Genomic DNA, 17,503 nt, shown 5'->3' on the forward strand with positions numbered 1-17,503 from the left:
TGCGCTCCGCATATCGCACTCCGAGCAGTTATTGTTAATGCGTAAAAGACAGCCGCACTTGTGTGTCGGAGCTTCCTCATGTTGTGTTTACAAATGTGTTATCAAAGATGTGTTTTTATCCTGTGCTGTTATGAATTCAGTAGGTATACGTGATTTCCACAAGAAATAAAAAGAAACAAGACAGTCTTCGTGTTTTTTTTTTTTGTTTTTTTTTAATAGTTCTATGCGGGGGGGGGGGGTCGAATGTATTCGAATGTATTCGAATTAATTATGGACATTCGAAATTCGTTCGAATTTCATTTTTGGAAAAAGTGACAGCAGAAAAAGAGAGATGACTCTTTAGTGTCTTCTCTGTGAGGTATCCCTGCAGTCTCCACATCTGGGATTTGAAGGCTGACCAAGACCTGACCAGGTACCTCCAAATCTCCCCTTCCATACTGTAATAAAGAATCAGAGGACAAGAAAATAAACATTAGGACTGTCAATTAATTAACATTTCTAGAACATGTAGAACTCAAAGATTATTTTGTTTATTAGTTAAAAAAGGATGCTGATCCTCTGGCCAGTGTTTGGTCATATTGAAAAGAGAAAAAGGCATAGCCATAAATACAGTTAATAGGACGGGAGGGGACAGGCTGTTAGCTCCGGTTAGCACTTTAGCATCGAGCTAGCGGAGCTTCTGTCATTCAAATAACTCGGACATGTTGTTTAAAACCTATAACACCCAATTTATTAAAATATCCAGATTTAATCGGGCTCTCTCCCATAAGTACAGTTAATAGGACGGGAAGAGACAGGCTCTGTTAGCCCCGGTTAGCGCGATGCTAAAGAGCAGCTCTACCGGAGCATGCCACCTCAACAGGTGCAAGTTAGCCTCCGGTTTGATATTCGCCGGATATTCGGTTTACCACCCAATCGGATTCATCAACATAAGTGCAATACATTACGGGCTTAGTATGTTGAGGACGTTTTAGGACACCGTATCGCGGAAAATCACAAACACATGTTGTCGCCATCAATGTCTGTGCAACAACGTCATTTACGTTCTGGCTGCTACCTGTTTTAGGGACCGTCAGCAAGTTACACTCACCGACTGGTGGCAGAGACGTTACCATGGAATTGTTTGAGGAAATTAATCACACAAATATATTGCAATATAGTTAATCATAATGCAGTTAATAGTTTAATATTCGACAAAAATCGACTAAACTATATTTGAAATTATTAATTGCATCCCGTTTAACAATAATGCAATATATTAAGTTACCTGCCGTAAGTAGCAGCCCACCATTGGCAACTACTACTACAATCAGGTGAAAAAATTTATTTTTTCAGTGATTTTTATGTTATTTTATATGATTTATTTCCAGAAACAATTCCATGGTAACGTCTCTGCCACCAGTCGGTGAGTGTAACTTGTTGACGGTCCCTAAAACAGGTAGCAGGCAGCCAGAACGTAAATGACGTTGTTGCACAGACATCGATGGCGACAACATGTGTTTGTGATTTTCGCGATACGCCGTCCTAAACCGTCCTCTACATACTAAGCCCGTAATGTATTGCACTTATGTTGATGAATCCGATTGGGTGGTAAACCGAATATCCGGCGAATATCAAACCGGAGGCTTACTTGCACCTGTTGAGGTGGCATGCTCCGGTAGAGCTGCTCTTTAGCATCGCACTAACCGGGGCTAACAGAGCCTGTCTCTTCCCGTCCTATTAACTGTACTTATGGGAGAGAGCCCGATTAAATCCGGATATTTTAATAAATTGGGTGTTATAGGTTTTAAACAACATGTCCGAGTTATTTGAATGACAGAAGCTCCGCTAGCTCGATGCTAAAGTGCTAACCGGAGCTAACAGCCTGTCCCCTCCCGTCCTATTAACCGTATTTATGGCTATGCCTTTTTCTCTTTTCAATATGACCAAACACAATGGCCAGAGGACCAGCATCCTTTTTTAAACTAATAAACAAAATAATCTTTGAGTTCTACATGTTCTAGAAATGTTAATTAATTGACAGTCCTAATGTTTATTTTCTTGTCCTCTGATTCTTTATTACAGTATGGAAGGGGAGATTTGGAGGTACCTGGTCAGGTCTTGGTCAGCCTTCAAATCCCAGATGTGGAGACTGCAGGGATACCTCACAGAGAAGACACTAAAGAGTCATCTCTCATTCATCGAGTGGACTCATTGGTTTGCGAATGACCACAAAGATGCTCCCATAGGCAGATTGCTGCATGGCATTCACCGCTTATTCAAATGGAAGAGGTTGAAGCAGTCTTCCTTGTGGTCACTTGCCATAACAATGTCATGTGTTTTATGAAAACACCATCAGTAACATTTAAATTGAGTTGATGTGGACGGCTCTTTTTTTTGTCAGATTTCTTCAGTGTTCAGTGCCTGTTTGAGATATGCATTGTTTGAAAGATAAGCCTTTGATTTAGTTTAATTTTAATATGCCTTTCATCAACAGTGGTTTGGGGTTTTATAACAACAATTAAAGTGCTTAACTACTGGTGAACGATGTTGCAGAACATATATGGTTTGTGTTGATTGCATGGAAAAGGGAATAACCAGTTACAACTTGTATTGTAAGAGCCTGGTAATACCATGGAAACAAACTAGGCTTCCTTTTACAGTAGTTTCAGCTTACTTACTGGATAAATTGTCGTGTTTTACTTGGTAACGTCGCAGAACGTACATGGTACAAGTTTGTTTTGACTGCATGGAAAAGGGAATAATGTATTACAAATTATATGGTAAGAACCTGGTAGTACCATGGAAACAAACAAGGCTTCCTTTTACGGTACAGTTTCAGCTTAATTACTGGGTAAATTGGTGTGTTTTACTTGGTAATGTCGCAGAACGTACATGGTACAAGTTTGTGTTGACTGCATGGATAATGGAATGTATCTATTATAAATTATATGGTAAGAACCTGGTAATACCATGGAAACAAACGGCTTTGTACCCAGTATTTAAGAAGATGTACCATAACACTAGAGGAAAACTGTTCCTGCAGAGGTTGTTACCAGGTAAGTAATTCCATAGTGGTAAATCGAATAAACCCTTTCTAAATGGGTGCAGCTACGGATAATAACTAAGAAAAAGTATTTAATTGGAAAGCACTATGCTAATTTCTAGATAGTACATCATTAAACTTGGGCTGTTAACAACATAAACCTTGGATAATAGGTGTTTATAAGAATTGGTTGCCTAATTTCCTAGGAAGTACACAATATCGGAGTTATTACCAACCTAAAACAGTTACAACTACACGCTACTTAGTTGAGTTGATGGGTAATAGTGGAGGTTTTACTTAGTACTTCAGCTGTAATTCCTCTGTATTTACCTTCTTATTACCAGTGGTAATACACTATAATTTACCGGATAATTCCTCTGTATTTACCTTCTTATTACCAGTGGTAATTACCCAGTCATACACTATGATTTATCATGTATTTACTGGGTAACTACCTCTGTATTTACCTTCTTATTACCAGTGGTAATTACCCAGTAATACACTATGATTTACCATGCATGTACCGGGTAAATACCTAGTAATTAGGGGACTGTAAAAGGAAGGGTTACCAGATAATCAAGTTTTGACTCAACACACAATGAAGATTTTGTGCTTAGTTCTTGGAGTCTGCTGCTGACTATGTACTCTGGAGCAAGTAAGTGCAACCTTTAATCAGAATCATTTATGATTATGACATTTTATGTGTAGGGTTGCTTACCTTTGATTATTTTTTCTTTATTACAGCTGCTGGGATTAGCTCAATGAGATCAAACAAAAACTGCTGCAATGATTTCAAAATAAAACCTATTAACAAGAAAAATATTGCCTCCATCAATAAAATTCCTTTGTACTGTAAGCAATATGGATTCAAGTAAGTTGCACAATAATAATTGTGACCTTTTTTGTTGTTTCTTTCTTAAATGTTTACCGTTTAATATATTAGCATTTCACGGTATACATTTGTATTTTTAGACAATAAGTCAAATGTTAAATAAAGACAAACAAACCATGGTTTTCTACAGGCTATTTTAAACCTTTTTTTCATCTTCTTGACACATAATCTCTTCCAACATACCTCTTCCAACAGAGTAAAATATCCAAACGGAAAAGGAATTTGCTACCATCAGGAAGACAAATGGGCTCAGAGGATATACAAGCAATACAACCATGCCAACTGAAGATCCTTTTGAAGAAACAATGGGAAAGAGCAAAAACATAAAAGCAACAGCTATCAATATTGTTGAGATTTTTTGGATTATTGCAACAGCTGTCATTACAACTATTAACATAATTATTTTTCATGCAATGCTAAATCCAAGTCAAAAATTGATCTAAAATTGCTTGGTTTTCGCAGGCCATTGCAGCCAATGAGCTCGAGTTGAAAATGTAAAATGCTTACAGCACCTGGTATTCCCAGGCGGTCACCCATCCAAGTACTAACCAGGCACGACCCTGCTTAGCTTCCGAGATCAGACGAGATCGGGCGTGCCTAAGGTGGTATGGCCTTAAGCAATTATTGACTGGACCATATTAGCTTTTATACAGGAGGAGGACGTAAGGAGTGAGAGCGCTGCCGTGGCCAGAGACGGGACTTGTACAGAAACAATGATTAGATCCTAAATGAATGAATGAATACGTTATTCCAGACTCAGAGTTACATGTTTTAACGCAATGCATTACACTGCTTGGGCGTCATCGTTTGCGTGATCTTTTGAAGAAACGTAGCGTTGCAAAACCTGGGATGGACTAGGGTGGACCGCCGTCATTGCAGCTCTCTGCTGCTCCCTGCTAGCAGCGTCACTACACTGTCCAAATGTTTCACAAATACAGTTTGGAGAGACGTTGTCAGAGTCTGTATGTTGCTTAAATTCTCCAAAACAGTGGGCGTTAAAGATCAAAATTCCTCCTGAGCTTGACAGCATACCTTGCGTGGCTTAAAACATAATTTAACAGATTAACATTACAACCCTCCACCTTACTTATCACCCCAAACAGCCACAACTCTCTCCATTGCATTCTCTCCACAAACCCTCCTCCCCAACATCTGTTTATTAATCCTTTAATTTTCACAAAGTATCCCTCCAACTCACAACATTCAACAAACTCATGCATACACGTTTCCACCCCCACTCCGCACACATCACATTCCTTCCTCACATTCACATCAAACCTACTAATTATTAAATTGTTAAACACCCTATTGTGCCGCAAAAGGAAATCAAAATCTTCACATTCAATACAGTTCCATTTCACTCTTAAATTCCTCCATATTCCCCCTACATCCATATCAATCATCACTCTTACCCATACTTTCTCCGCAGCCGGTCTCCTCACTTCTTTCCCTCTTAAACATCTATACATTACTCTCGTTTTCACACTCTTCAGACTCACCCTCCTTTCTCCTTCCCCCACATACATTTCTATCTCTCCTTCTCCATTCACCACAGCCTCTCTCTCAATCATCCCAACCCATTCTCTCGGCATACCCTCCTTGATCCTTTCCAACACTCCCTGTGCCGTACCCAACCATATTTCATCCCCTCATTCCCTCACCTCGTCGACCATTACCTGTGCCCTCATGAACCCAGGTACATACTCATAAACTAAATCCTTCACCTTCCTAACCCCTGCTCTCCAAATCACCCTGTTATAAATTGTGTTCCCTTCAAATGTGATTTTTGGATTTAAAAACACTGGTTGCTCCCATACCTGCTTAACATCCTTACACTCATACTGCACACATTTCACAAACTCTCCCCACACTCCCAACACCTCCATATAAAACTCAGACACTCCAGTCAACATACCTTTCTTTAGTTCCATATACACTCCACTCTCTCCACACCCACCGCATTTATTAATTGCTTCCCTTAAAAACACCTTCCATATATGATCCCTCTTGTCCTTTAAATATCTCACCACCATTTTCACCCTAAGTGCTTTCTTTCTCCTTTCTAAATTAATCAATTTTAACCCACCATCCTCATACTTATTTTCCATCACCTCCCTGGCTATCCTAACCCCCTTCCCACCCCACACAAACTCACTCACCATTCTCTCCACCTCCTTCAAAACTCTATCAGGCACATCCAACACATTCATTGCATACACAAGCTTGCTCATTACCAGCGCATTCACAACTGTCACCTTCCCCTTCAGCTTCAACCCTCTAAGTTTCCAAAACCTTAACGTCTTCCTAATACCATTCATTATCCCTTCAAACTGCATATCTCTCCCTTCTTTATCCTCTATCCCCAAGTTCACACCTAACATCCTAAAATAATAATTTTTCTCTTTCAATCCTATCTCCCTCCTACCTGCTCTCTCCACACCTACATACATGATTTCTGACTTTTCTATGTTTATTTTTGCCCCTGATGCCCTACAATATAACTCTACACTACCTAAAACCTCAACTACACTTTCCCTTTCCCTTACTGTAACTGTCGTGTCATCTGCATACTGAAATAATAAATTAACCCGCCCCTCTGGTAACTCTATACCCCTGATCCTATCATTCTGCATTAGAAGTGCCGCTAGCGGCTCTGCCGACAAGGAGTACAGCAGTGCCGACAGCGGACAGCCTTGCCTAACCGACCTTTCCCGTCTAAATGCGTCTGTGACAATCCCATTGATTTTAACGCAACTCACTGCCCTGTCGTACATCCTCTTTATCCATCCTACCAACCTGTGCCCAAAACCAAATTTACCTAACACTATATATAAATAATCATGATCCACCCTATCAAATGCTTTATTCAAATCTAAACTTACAACTATCCCCCCTTTATTTCTCTTCATATATTCTATTATGTCCCTGATACTGCTTATTGTGTCCGCTATGTCCCTACCCGGTATACTATATGCCTGTGTGCTTCCCACCACCTTCCCTATTACCTGCTTGACCCTGTTGGCTAACACCCTTGCTAAGACTTTATAATCACCATTCAACATACTAAGTGGCCTATAATTCTGTAGCTTAACCCTACTCCCTTTCTTGTGTATCATCGTTACTAACCCTGTCGACATGCTCAGCGGCATCTCGCCCTTCTCCTCTATCCATCTAAATAACCTCTCTAACACTGGCACTAGCTCCTCCCTAAACTCAACATAAAATTCACCAATTAACCCATCTATCCCTGGACTCTTATTTCTCCCTAACCCTCCTATCGCTTCATTTATTTCACCCGTCCCTATTCCTGTCTCACACATCTCCCTATCATCATCGCTCAACCTGGCTTTCACACTATCCAACACCTGCCTCATACTCTCCTCATCCACTTCTTTCCTAAATAAATCCCTATAAAAATCTTCTACTCTTTCAGCTATCCCTACAAAATCAGTAATCATCTCCCCTTCCTTTCCTTCCACCTTTTCTAAATAATTCTTCTTCTGCTTCGTCTTTTCTAATCCTAAAAAGAATCCTGTACATTTCTCTCCCTCAATCACATATCTGGCCCTACTTCTGACTATTGCACCCATACACCTCCTCTGTTCTATCTCCTTCAGTTCATCCTTAATTCTAATATACTTCCCCAAATCATAGCCTACCACCTCATCCGCTCTCTTTGCCTCTCTAGCTAAATCTCCCTTTAACCTCCTCTCTCTCTCTCTCTGTGTCATATTCCTGCCTCTACTACAACCCATACTCAATTCCTTTATCTCTCCTTTCAAACTCTCCCACCACCTCCCAATGTCCTCCTCATACATTCTCTCATTCTTCCTCCTCAATATACATTCTCTCACTGTCCTTTTGTACTTTTCTTCACTCAGCAACTCACCATTCATACACCACACGCCTCCCCCTCTCCTCTCAAACCCCTGACCTAAGTTAAACCCTAACACCATGTGATCACTGAGCGCAGTAACCTTATACTCAATTCTCCCTATCCTACCTGCAATGCCGTTTTTACTCAAGACTAAATCTATCCTACTCTGTTTTAAAACTCCTCTCACCACTTGCCTCCTTGAAAAAACCCTCCCCTCTGGATTCCTTTCCCTCCACACATCTATTAAACCATTGTCTCTCATAACCTCCTCCAACACACCTCTTGACAAGTCATTCCTGAAACACATACTTGCAGACGCATCCAACCTCCCACACCACACGTTAAAGTCACCCACCACCAAACAGTTTTCCACACACATTCCCCCCAATCCCTCAAAAAAAACCCTCCTCTCCTTCACCTCATTCGGCGCATACACATTCAACAATCGACATATTTTACCCAAGTACTCAAAAGTAATTCCTATCACCCTCCCATCACCATCATCCACACACTTCGTCACTTTCTCAACCACTCCCCTTTTCACTAAAATTGCTACCCCTCTTGATTTAACACCACCATTATTCACATACATGTCCCCCATCCATTCTCTCTCAACCACCCTCATAACCTCCTCATCCCAATGTGTCTCTTGTAAACATATTATGTCTGCCTCACACACCATCAAGGTTTGCTGCCTCCTGTTCCTGTCCCTTAGCCCATTAGCGTTAAAAGAAGTTATCCTGATCATTAAAAGTATAAATGAGAAGAGATTCCACACGTTATATTATTAATTTGCACTTTTTTTCCCCTTATCTTCTCTCTCCTTCCTCCCCGATGGTCTTTTCCTATTTCCACCCACCACCTCCATGTTTTCCTCCCCACTGTCTGATATATCCGAAGCCACCCACTTCCTACTTTCTGTTATATCAGAAGCCCTCCACCCAAACTTAATCCCGCTTGCCACCGACCTTCCTCCTCCCTGTCCCACCACAGTCATTCCACTCTTTCCCACGTTCTTCTCCCCTCCTTTCGCTCCCTCACCCGCGCTGCTCCGCTCCTCTCGCTCGTCCGTCCCTCTCACCGCACTGTCCGCGCTGCAGCCGTTCTCCTCCCTTTCCATCTCTCCTCCCGTCTCCGTTGTCTCTTCCGCTGCGCTCACGTCCTCTGCCATTCCTTCCTGCTCCTCGTCCTCCTGCTCTCCTTCCCCGCCGACTCCCACGCCACTTCCTTCCGCTTCAGTCGCCTCAGCTCCGCTACCGCCTTCTCCTCCCTCTCCTCTCGGTCGCTCCTCCTCCTCGCCGACGTCCGTCTCCCGGCTCCCGCCTTCTCCTCCTTGTTGCCTCTGTTCTCCGTCTACGCCACACTCTCTTGCGTAGTGCCCCTGTCCATGGCACCTGTGGCATCTGAACTCCGGACAGTCCCTCAGGATATGGCCTGGTTGGATGCACATCCTACACACCTTCTCCTGTCTGTCGTGTATCACCCGGAAGTACTGGGGACCCGTAGCTGTGCTGAACTGCGTTGAATACGGCAACGACCTAACCAAGTCATTAAACTTCACCTTCAGAAACCTGGTCCCGTCTGCGATGTTAGTGCCCGGCCACATTCTTCTTTTGATCGGTGAGGCAGCAGAGACCCCCCACCCCTGTAGCTTCATAATAACATCATTGTCCGTGGTGTACGCCGGAAGCTCCAGGAACGACACCACCGTTTCGTCACTGGTAAGCTCCTTTGCAACTATACTTACCCCTCTTATTTTGAACCCGTCCATAAGTTTATTCTTCCCACTGAGGTGTCCCATTGTCAATTCGTACTTTTTCAAACCAGTTTTACGGCACGCCATCAACTCCCCGCACACCTCTCTCGTCACTCTCATAAACTCCATCACCGTTATTGGATCTTCCCCGATCAGTTCCACACTCACGGTCAGTTCTTTGTCGTATTTAATCTCTCCAACCTCTTCTCCCCTCTGGTCTTTCTTTCCATAATCCACTCCATCCAAGCCTTTTCCGTTTCCATTTCCCGTTTCCATTATGTCCGTCCGCATGATATTCCTTCCCCAAACCAATGGGAGAATTGAGGCACTGTTTGGGGGAGATGTATCAAAGAAAATCAAAAAATAGGATACTTAAACAAGCATAAAGGTCTCACCAAACACTCGACTGCTCTCTGCTCACTTCCTGCTTGCGCACCTGAACGGGATCTAACGAGATCGGGGGTCCCTAAGGTGGTATGGCCGTAAGCAATTATAGACTTGACCATATTAGCTTTTATACAGGAGGAGGACGTAAGGAGTGAGAGCGCTGCCGTGGCCAGAGACGGGACTTGTACAAAAACAATGATTAGATCCATAATGAATGAATGAATACGTTATTCCAGACTCAGAGTTACATATTTGAACGCAATGCATTACACTGCTTGGGCGTCATCGTTTGCGTGATCTTTTGAAGAAACGTAGCGTTGCAAAACCTGGGATGGACTAAGGTGGACCGCCGTCATTGCAGCTCTCTGCTACGTCACTACACTGTCCACATGTTTCACAAATAGAGTTTGAGGAGACGTCGTCAGAGTCTGTATGTTGCTTAAATTCTCAAAAACAGTGGGCGCTAAAGATCAGCGCACGGTAGGCCATTGCATCCAATGAGCTCGAGTTGAAAAAGTATAATGCTTACAGCACCTGGTATTCCCAGGCGGTCACCCATCCAAGCACTAACCAGGCCCGACCCTGCTTAGCTTCCGAGATCAGACGAGATCGGGCGTACCTAAGGTGGTATGGCCGTAAGCATTTATAGACTTGACCATATTAGCTTTTATACAGGAGGAGGACGTAAGGAGTGAGAGCGCTGCCGTGGCCAGAGACGGGACTTGTACAGAAACAATGATTAGATCCATAATGAATGAATGAATACGTTATTCCAGACTCAGAGTTACATATTTGAACGCAATGCATTACACTGCTTGGGCGTCATCGTTTGCGTGATCTTTTGAAGAAACGTAGAGTTGCAAAACCTGGGATGGACTAAGGTGGACCGCCGTCATTGCAGCTCTCTGCTATGTCACTACACTGTCCACATGTTTCACAAATAGAGTTTGAGGAGACGTCGTCAGAGTCTGTATGTTGCTTAAATTCTCCAAAACAGTGGGCGCTAAAGATCAGCGCACGGTAGGCCATTGCAACCAATGAGCTCGAGTTGAAAAAGTATAATGCCTACAGCACCTGGTATTCCCAAGCGGTCACCCACCCAAGTACTAACCAGGCCCGACCCTGCTTAGCTTCCGAGATCAGACGAGATCGGGCGTGCCTAAGGTGGTATGGCCGTAAGCATTTATAGACTTGACCATATTAGCTTTTATACAGGAGGAGGACGAAAGGAGTGAGAGTGCTGCAGTGGCCAGAGACGGGACTTGTACAGAAACAATGATTAGATCCATAATGAATGAATGAATACGTTATTCCAGACTCAGAGTTACATATTTGAACGCAATGCATTACACTGCTTGGGTGTCATCGTTTGCGTGATCTTTTGAAGACACGTAGCGTTGCAAAACCTGGGATGGACTAAGGTGGACCGCCGTCATTGCAGCTCTCTGCTACGTCACTACACTGTCCACATGTTTCACAAATAGAGTTTGATGTGTGGGTTGGAGGTCTCATTAATCTAACGGTGTATTAAGCTACGATCAATCTCCTTACCAATCAAATGTGAACCTAGAATCTTAAGTAACCTGATATAGAATGTACGCATAGATACCCCACCTCTAGGGGTCACCAGAAGGTTACATTACCATATATAGGAAAAGTAGTTTGATCTGCTCCTGCCCTGTCTGAACGCTGAGCAGCAGGTAAAAAGTCTCTTCAAATTAACGAACCAATGTTATAGAAAAAGAGAGAGAGAAAAGAAAGGGAGCCCTGAGAAATATTGACGTGTGTGCGCACACTGTGGTTTTAATGAACTAAAACGCTTTGTGGTTCTCTATTGATACGGGTTGTAGGCCTACTGTAAGTCCTGTGACTGTCTTGTAGAAGAATGAGTTAGTGGAAAAGTTCCAATAGGACAGGGCGAGCAGGCCCGCAGATCTAAGGGGATAGATCTGTAGGGATTTTCTGACAATATCCCAATTGGAGTTGTCAGTAGGGAATTCAGAGTTGTTAATGAATTCAGTGGTTTTTCTTTGAGAAGAGCTTCCTTGAGGTGCCGACTAGTAGATCTTTTATTCCTATCTTGGACCAGTTGATGGTGAATTTCTAATTCCGATCTTGGCATTTGGAGAAATCACGCTTCTTGTTATTTTGAGTAAATACATTTCTTGTTTGAGGTACCGCTTGAGGTGATTTTTAATCCTGAGGTTGGCATTTTGAGAAGTTTCTTGTTCAATGTTCTGGTCGAGTAATAATGTGTTCAACCATTATTTGAGAAAATAAGTGTCTTGTTTAAAGTGCCGTTTGAATGAATTTTATATCCTAATCTTGGGCCAGTTGAGCTGCAGATCTTGGATGAATTGAGATGGTGAATTTGCAATTCTGATCTTGGCGCGGTGAGACAATAGGTTTCTTGTTTGAAGTTCTGGTTAGCTCAGAACTGGAGTACTCAACCATTCATGTTTTAAGTAAAAGGCCAGCTTCAACGCTCGGTCAACCTTTTATTTGTAATTAAAGACGAGTTAGTGACTAGTTCCACTGAGTATCTTGTACAACAAATGTGGCCATTTTTACGATATGCTGTAAAAAGTTGCATAAATCTTTTTTTTTTCTGTATTCATGCCACGATAGTATTAAGATACCTCAGAGACTTGTATGGCCTGTTTACTTTTAGTTTATTCTGTCATTAATAAATTAGACGGACAGAGAATAATTAATAAGTCTAAAGCAAGTGAGTAAACCTTTTCTTGGGCTGTGTCTTCTCAGCCTGTGGCCAGAAAGGGTGGGGGCTAGGAGCAGAGCAGGACGGAAAATAGCCCAGCAGGGACCCACCCTCCAATCGTGGAGGGAGCCAGCGCCGGGGAGGAGAGCACATTCGAAGTAGCAGAGTTAAAATAGAACAATTAAACTAACGAGTAGAATAAACTCAAATAAATTGCATTAATAATAGTGTTTTTACACCAAAAAGAGGAAGACGGTACCGACAGCAGTAGAAATTTTGAGTAGAGACCGTCCATTGCTGAAAAATGAGATAAAAAGGATCTCTGAAAAATGGGAGAAGAGGACGGCAATATCAGGCACTATATGGCCCGCGAGGGATTTTTGATGCAGTGATGCGTAGGGACATGGAGGTAATAATAAGAAATTACAAAGCTAACAGAAGCCGAAAACAACTAATCTTGTAAGTCAGTGAACTTTTTTACCTTCGCTTTTGTTCTGAATTTGCTGTGCTGTATTTGGTGTGGTTGGTAGTGTGTCTTAAAAGTGAATCCTGATGGGCCAGGTCATTAGATTTGGATGACTTTGTCGTGCGTATCAGCTCCAAGGATGACAATTGGATAATTCTTATTTTTAAGGTGTATGTGAGTGAGTGAGTGAGTGAGTTAGAGAGAGAAAATTAATTTGCACTGTGTTGAATAGATTATTTGTGTGCTTGGATGTACTCTGTACTTGGTCCCTGAATGTAACCTGTGTCCCTCTGATGGCCCCTGTTTTAGAAAAATCCTAGAACCACCACTGGGATCAGTGACTCTGTTGTTCTGTGTGTCGCAACAACCTTGGAGACTTTTCATTGTGTCGTAGCGCCATGTGATATGGATCAATAGATCTTGGTACACAGAGCACTGGTGAAACAACGGGTTGGTTCAGAGGGTGAAAGTGTTTGGAGAAGGGAGAGGAATGTAAAGAACGCAGAGAGGGTGGGTACGGACCAACGCAGAGATAAGAGGAGAGCCCTGTATTGGAGTATTAGAGTTACATGGTGATCACAGGATTTAGGAATAATTATCAAGACTCCATAACATGAACAATTAGCATTTAAAGTAGTCCATAGCATGCACACCGCTCGTCCACAGATGTCCAGGGGTCTAACGGCGCTGGGGTAAATACAGCTTCACTCACCAAAGAGGAACTGTGAACACCCACCCCATAGAGCAGTGGTTCCCAAACTGTGTGCCGCGGCACACTGGTGTGCCGTGAGGCAAGTCCAAGTGTGCCGTGGGATTTTGTGGCAACGCCTACTGCAATATAGTATACAACTATACGAAAATAATTATTTTAATTTACTATATACTACTTTGAATGCACTCATTCCGTAATACAGAGGCAAACTCTTTATCTAAAAACTATTTAAGAAATCCTCAAAGAGGATCCCACATTTCGCTGTTCGCGAAGTTGCGCAGGTGGGGATTTAATTTAGACTGACGCATCAAAGGCAGTAGGTCAACACAACATTAAAACATAAACAAGAGGGAAAATGGAGCGCTTTCTCGTGCGGAGCAAACAACTACCAACCACCAGTGCAGAGACTGCCGAGTCCGACAACCCACCGAAAGAAAAGAGGAAAAAAACTGTCAGCCGACAGTATCATGAATGTTACCTGTCTTATGGCTTCAGTTGGACCGGGGATGTCAACATTCCTCAGCCGGAGTGCGTCCTCTGTCGGGAGAAGTTAGCTAATTCTAATATGGTTCCAAGCAAGCTGAAGAGGCACTTGGAAACCAAACATCCCTTCCACGCTGAGAGAAACCTGGCCTATTTCAAAAGAGCGCGGGATCTGAACCAGAGGCAGCAAGACCGTTTGTTGGATTGTGTGAAAGTGTCCGAAAAGGCAATGGAGGCTAGTTACATGTTAGCGGAGCTTATTGCAAAGCAAAAGAAGCCCCACACAATAGCGGAGACACTCATCCTCCCTGCTTGCAAAATAATTGCAGGTGTCATGCTGGGTCCAGATGCCGCAAATGAGCTATCCAAGGTGCCGGCATCTGATAACACAATCAAAAGACGAATAGATGACATGTCAGAAGACATTGAACAACATTTAACAGAGAAACTGCAGGCGAGCGGCAGATTTTCTCTTCAAATAGATGAATCGACCGACATAAGTGGGGCTGCCCAGCTCCTGGCAAACGTCAGGTATGTTGACGGTGACTCTATTAAAGAGACTTTTTTCTTCTGTAAAGAAATGGCAAGCCATACAACGGGAGAAGAAATATTCAAGGTAACTGATAACTACTTAAAAGAAAACAATCTGTGCTGGAGTATGTGCGTCAGTCTGTGCACGGATGGTGCGGCATGCATGACGGGGAGAGTGAGAGGCTTTATTGCAAAGGTAAAAGCACAAAATCCACAAATAATGACCAACCACTGCATTTTGCACCGAGAGGCATTAGTTGCCAAAACCATGCCCCCGGAGTTGACTGAGGTGCTGAATCAGGCTGTGCAGATGGTGAATTACATCAAATCAAGGCCCCTGAAATCTCGCCTTTTCTCCCAGCTGTGCGCTGAGATGGGAGCTGACCACCAAAGCCTGATCCTCCACACAGAGGTACGATGGTTGTCTCGGGGGAAAGTCTTATCCCGTTTTTACGAGCTTCGGGAAGAGCTTTTGGAATTTTCACGTGAACACGCTGTCCCACATAAAGACAGGCTCGCGGATGAGAGCTGGTGCGCCAGGCTGGCTTACCTTGCAGACATATTTGGGCATCTCAACGAGTTAAACGCCAAGCTTCAGGGCAGGAATGAAAACATTTTATCATCCACAGACAAGATTCGGGGCTTTATGGGCAAACTGACCCTGTGGCGCGAGGCTTTGGAACAGGGCTCCATGAACATGTTCCCGCTGGCATCAGCTGCGCCACAGGCAGCCAGTGAGCGCGCTATATATGCCGAACACCTTCAGACCTTAAAAGAGAGGTTTGAGCGCTATTTTCCACGTGTGGCGGACATCGAGGACAATGACTGGATCCGAGACCCATTCAACCAGGAGTCCGAGTCCTCAAAAGAGAAGCTCACTATGAAGGAGAGAGAGGAGGGCGCAGAGCTCCGTGCGGACCGCACGCTGAAACTGAAATTTAGTGAGCTCACACTCGATCAGTTTTGGTTGGTTTGTGCATCAGAATATCCAACCATCTCCCACCACGCTATCGACCAACTTCTTCATTTCCCCACCACCTACCTGTGTGAGTTGGCGTTCTCCACTCTTGTTTACATGAAGAACAAGACCAGGTCACGGCTCTCTGTTGAGCAGGACTTGCGAGTGGCCCTCTCCTCCGTGCCACCAAGGATTAAAAAAATCTGTGCGCCCCGACAGGCACATGTGTCCCACTGATTTGTTAGAATATTTACAAAAAAAGCCTGATTCTAAATGTTAGTTATAATTTGTGGGTCAGATTCAGGACCATGCAGCTTTCTCATGGACAGTTCTCTGCTGAATTTCAGTTTCCTTTGCCTCACCTGTCTGGTTGAAATGGGTGTGTTTGATTAAGCCCAATTTGATAAAGTTTAAATATTTTTGTGAAGTATTTTGTTAATAAATATTTCATGAGTAGAATAGTTGTCTTTGTCACATCTTATTTGGCATTAGTAAATAATTATAAACTTAACAGATAAACAGATATTAGTGATAACATGTGTTATAAGGCTATTTTGCACAATAGGTGTGCCTTGACATTTTTATTTGTCCTTTGGTGTGCCTTGGGCACAAAAAGTTTGGGAACCACTGCCATAGAGGACTCTGCGGGAGCGCAGTAGAAATGCACAGTACAACAGACCTGATGAGGTCTAAGTATCAAAAATGACAACACAAATAAAATATTTCCTTAGGGATTACGATAATAACAGACATTTTATTAAAAGTGATCGTATTATCTAGAAATAATAATAGGCAATACTTAAAATTAGACTAAATAAGTCTGATAAAATGTTATCCAAATTTCTAATTCATGTTGTCCACAGTGAAAAATGTAATTAAAAAAAAAAGAAAAAGGGTGCGTGTGTGAGCCTCTTCTCGTGTGTGTGTCAGGGCCACCGAGGTAAGGGAGAATCCTCCCCTACTCAGAGTGATGAAATACACGAGGGGGTACTAAAAGCATACTTCAGATAAAACAATAGGCTAAGGTTAATTAGAAAATGGAAATAATGTACCGATTTGATGTTGACCAACGAAAAACTAGATAAGGTCAACACAGAGACGTGTTGGGTACATAGTAGTGAATCAAATTGTTGAAAACATCAAATGCAAGCAACAGGTAAAAAGAAGAATAAAATAGAATAAAAGAAGATTAGGTCGTCCAATTTAAATAGTTAGTGTAGGACAATCGGGTAGTATTATGAAGGGAATTGTGATTATGAGTAACGGTTAACACAGAAGTGAGTCACCTAATATTGAAATACAAGTTTTAATGTTGTGATTTTTATCTCCTTAGTTGGATTAACGCTAAATCTGCTGGGAAGGGTTCCTGCATGCCAAGTTCTCAAATTACATTCAGAAGAAGTGGGTTTACCTTTCAAATGCCACTACTGCTGCTGCAACACTTTTATAAAATGTTAGCATTTGATAATATATTTTTAACTCTGATAAATTACCTTTACATTCACCCCATCATACGCCCCCTCGCACACTCAGGGTAAAGTTGTAGTTGTTGTTGTAGTCGCCCTGATGTGTATCCATTACAAAACACACTTGGCTGCATGGGTAACTGGGACTGAAGCCTGTCTCCATCCCTCCACTTTGCAATCTATAGTACCTTATGGGTGGGGATTGATTGTATCCCAGGCACGGCATCCTGT

General features: G+C 42.7%; 1 protein-coding gene and 3 non-coding genes across 5 annotated transcripts in view; all 4 read right to left on the reverse strand.

Moving 5' to 3' along the window:
- Window positions 1-269: 269 nt before the first annotated feature.
- LOC130378185 (uncharacterized) overlaps window positions 270-17,503 on the reverse strand; it is a 498,760-nt gene continuing 481,526 nt past the window's right edge. For both annotated transcript variants that reach the window (XM_056585074.1, XM_056585073.1), the window contains one exon: window positions 270-437. The gene's annotated coding sequence lies outside the window, so the exon portion shown is untranslated. The remainder of the gene's footprint in view (window positions 438-17,503) is intronic.
- Window positions 4,418-4,536, reverse strand: LOC130378195 (5S ribosomal RNA). The gene has a single exon (XR_008894545.1). It is a non-coding gene; the product is annotated as a 5S ribosomal RNA (ribosomal RNA).
- Window positions 10,460-10,578, reverse strand: LOC130378194 (5S ribosomal RNA). Its single transcript, XR_008894544.1, has one exon. It is a non-coding gene; the product is annotated as a 5S ribosomal RNA (ribosomal RNA).
- On the reverse strand, window positions 11,000-11,118 carry LOC130378193 (5S ribosomal RNA). Its single transcript, XR_008894543.1, has one exon. It is a non-coding gene; the product is annotated as a 5S ribosomal RNA (ribosomal RNA).

Source organism: Gadus chalcogrammus, unplaced genomic scaffold, assembly GCF_026213295.1.
Source record: "Gadus chalcogrammus isolate NIFS_2021 unplaced genomic scaffold, NIFS_Gcha_1.0 GACHA069, whole genome shotgun sequence".
NCBI lineage: Eukaryota > Metazoa > Chordata > Actinopteri > Gadiformes > Gadidae > Gadus > Gadus chalcogrammus.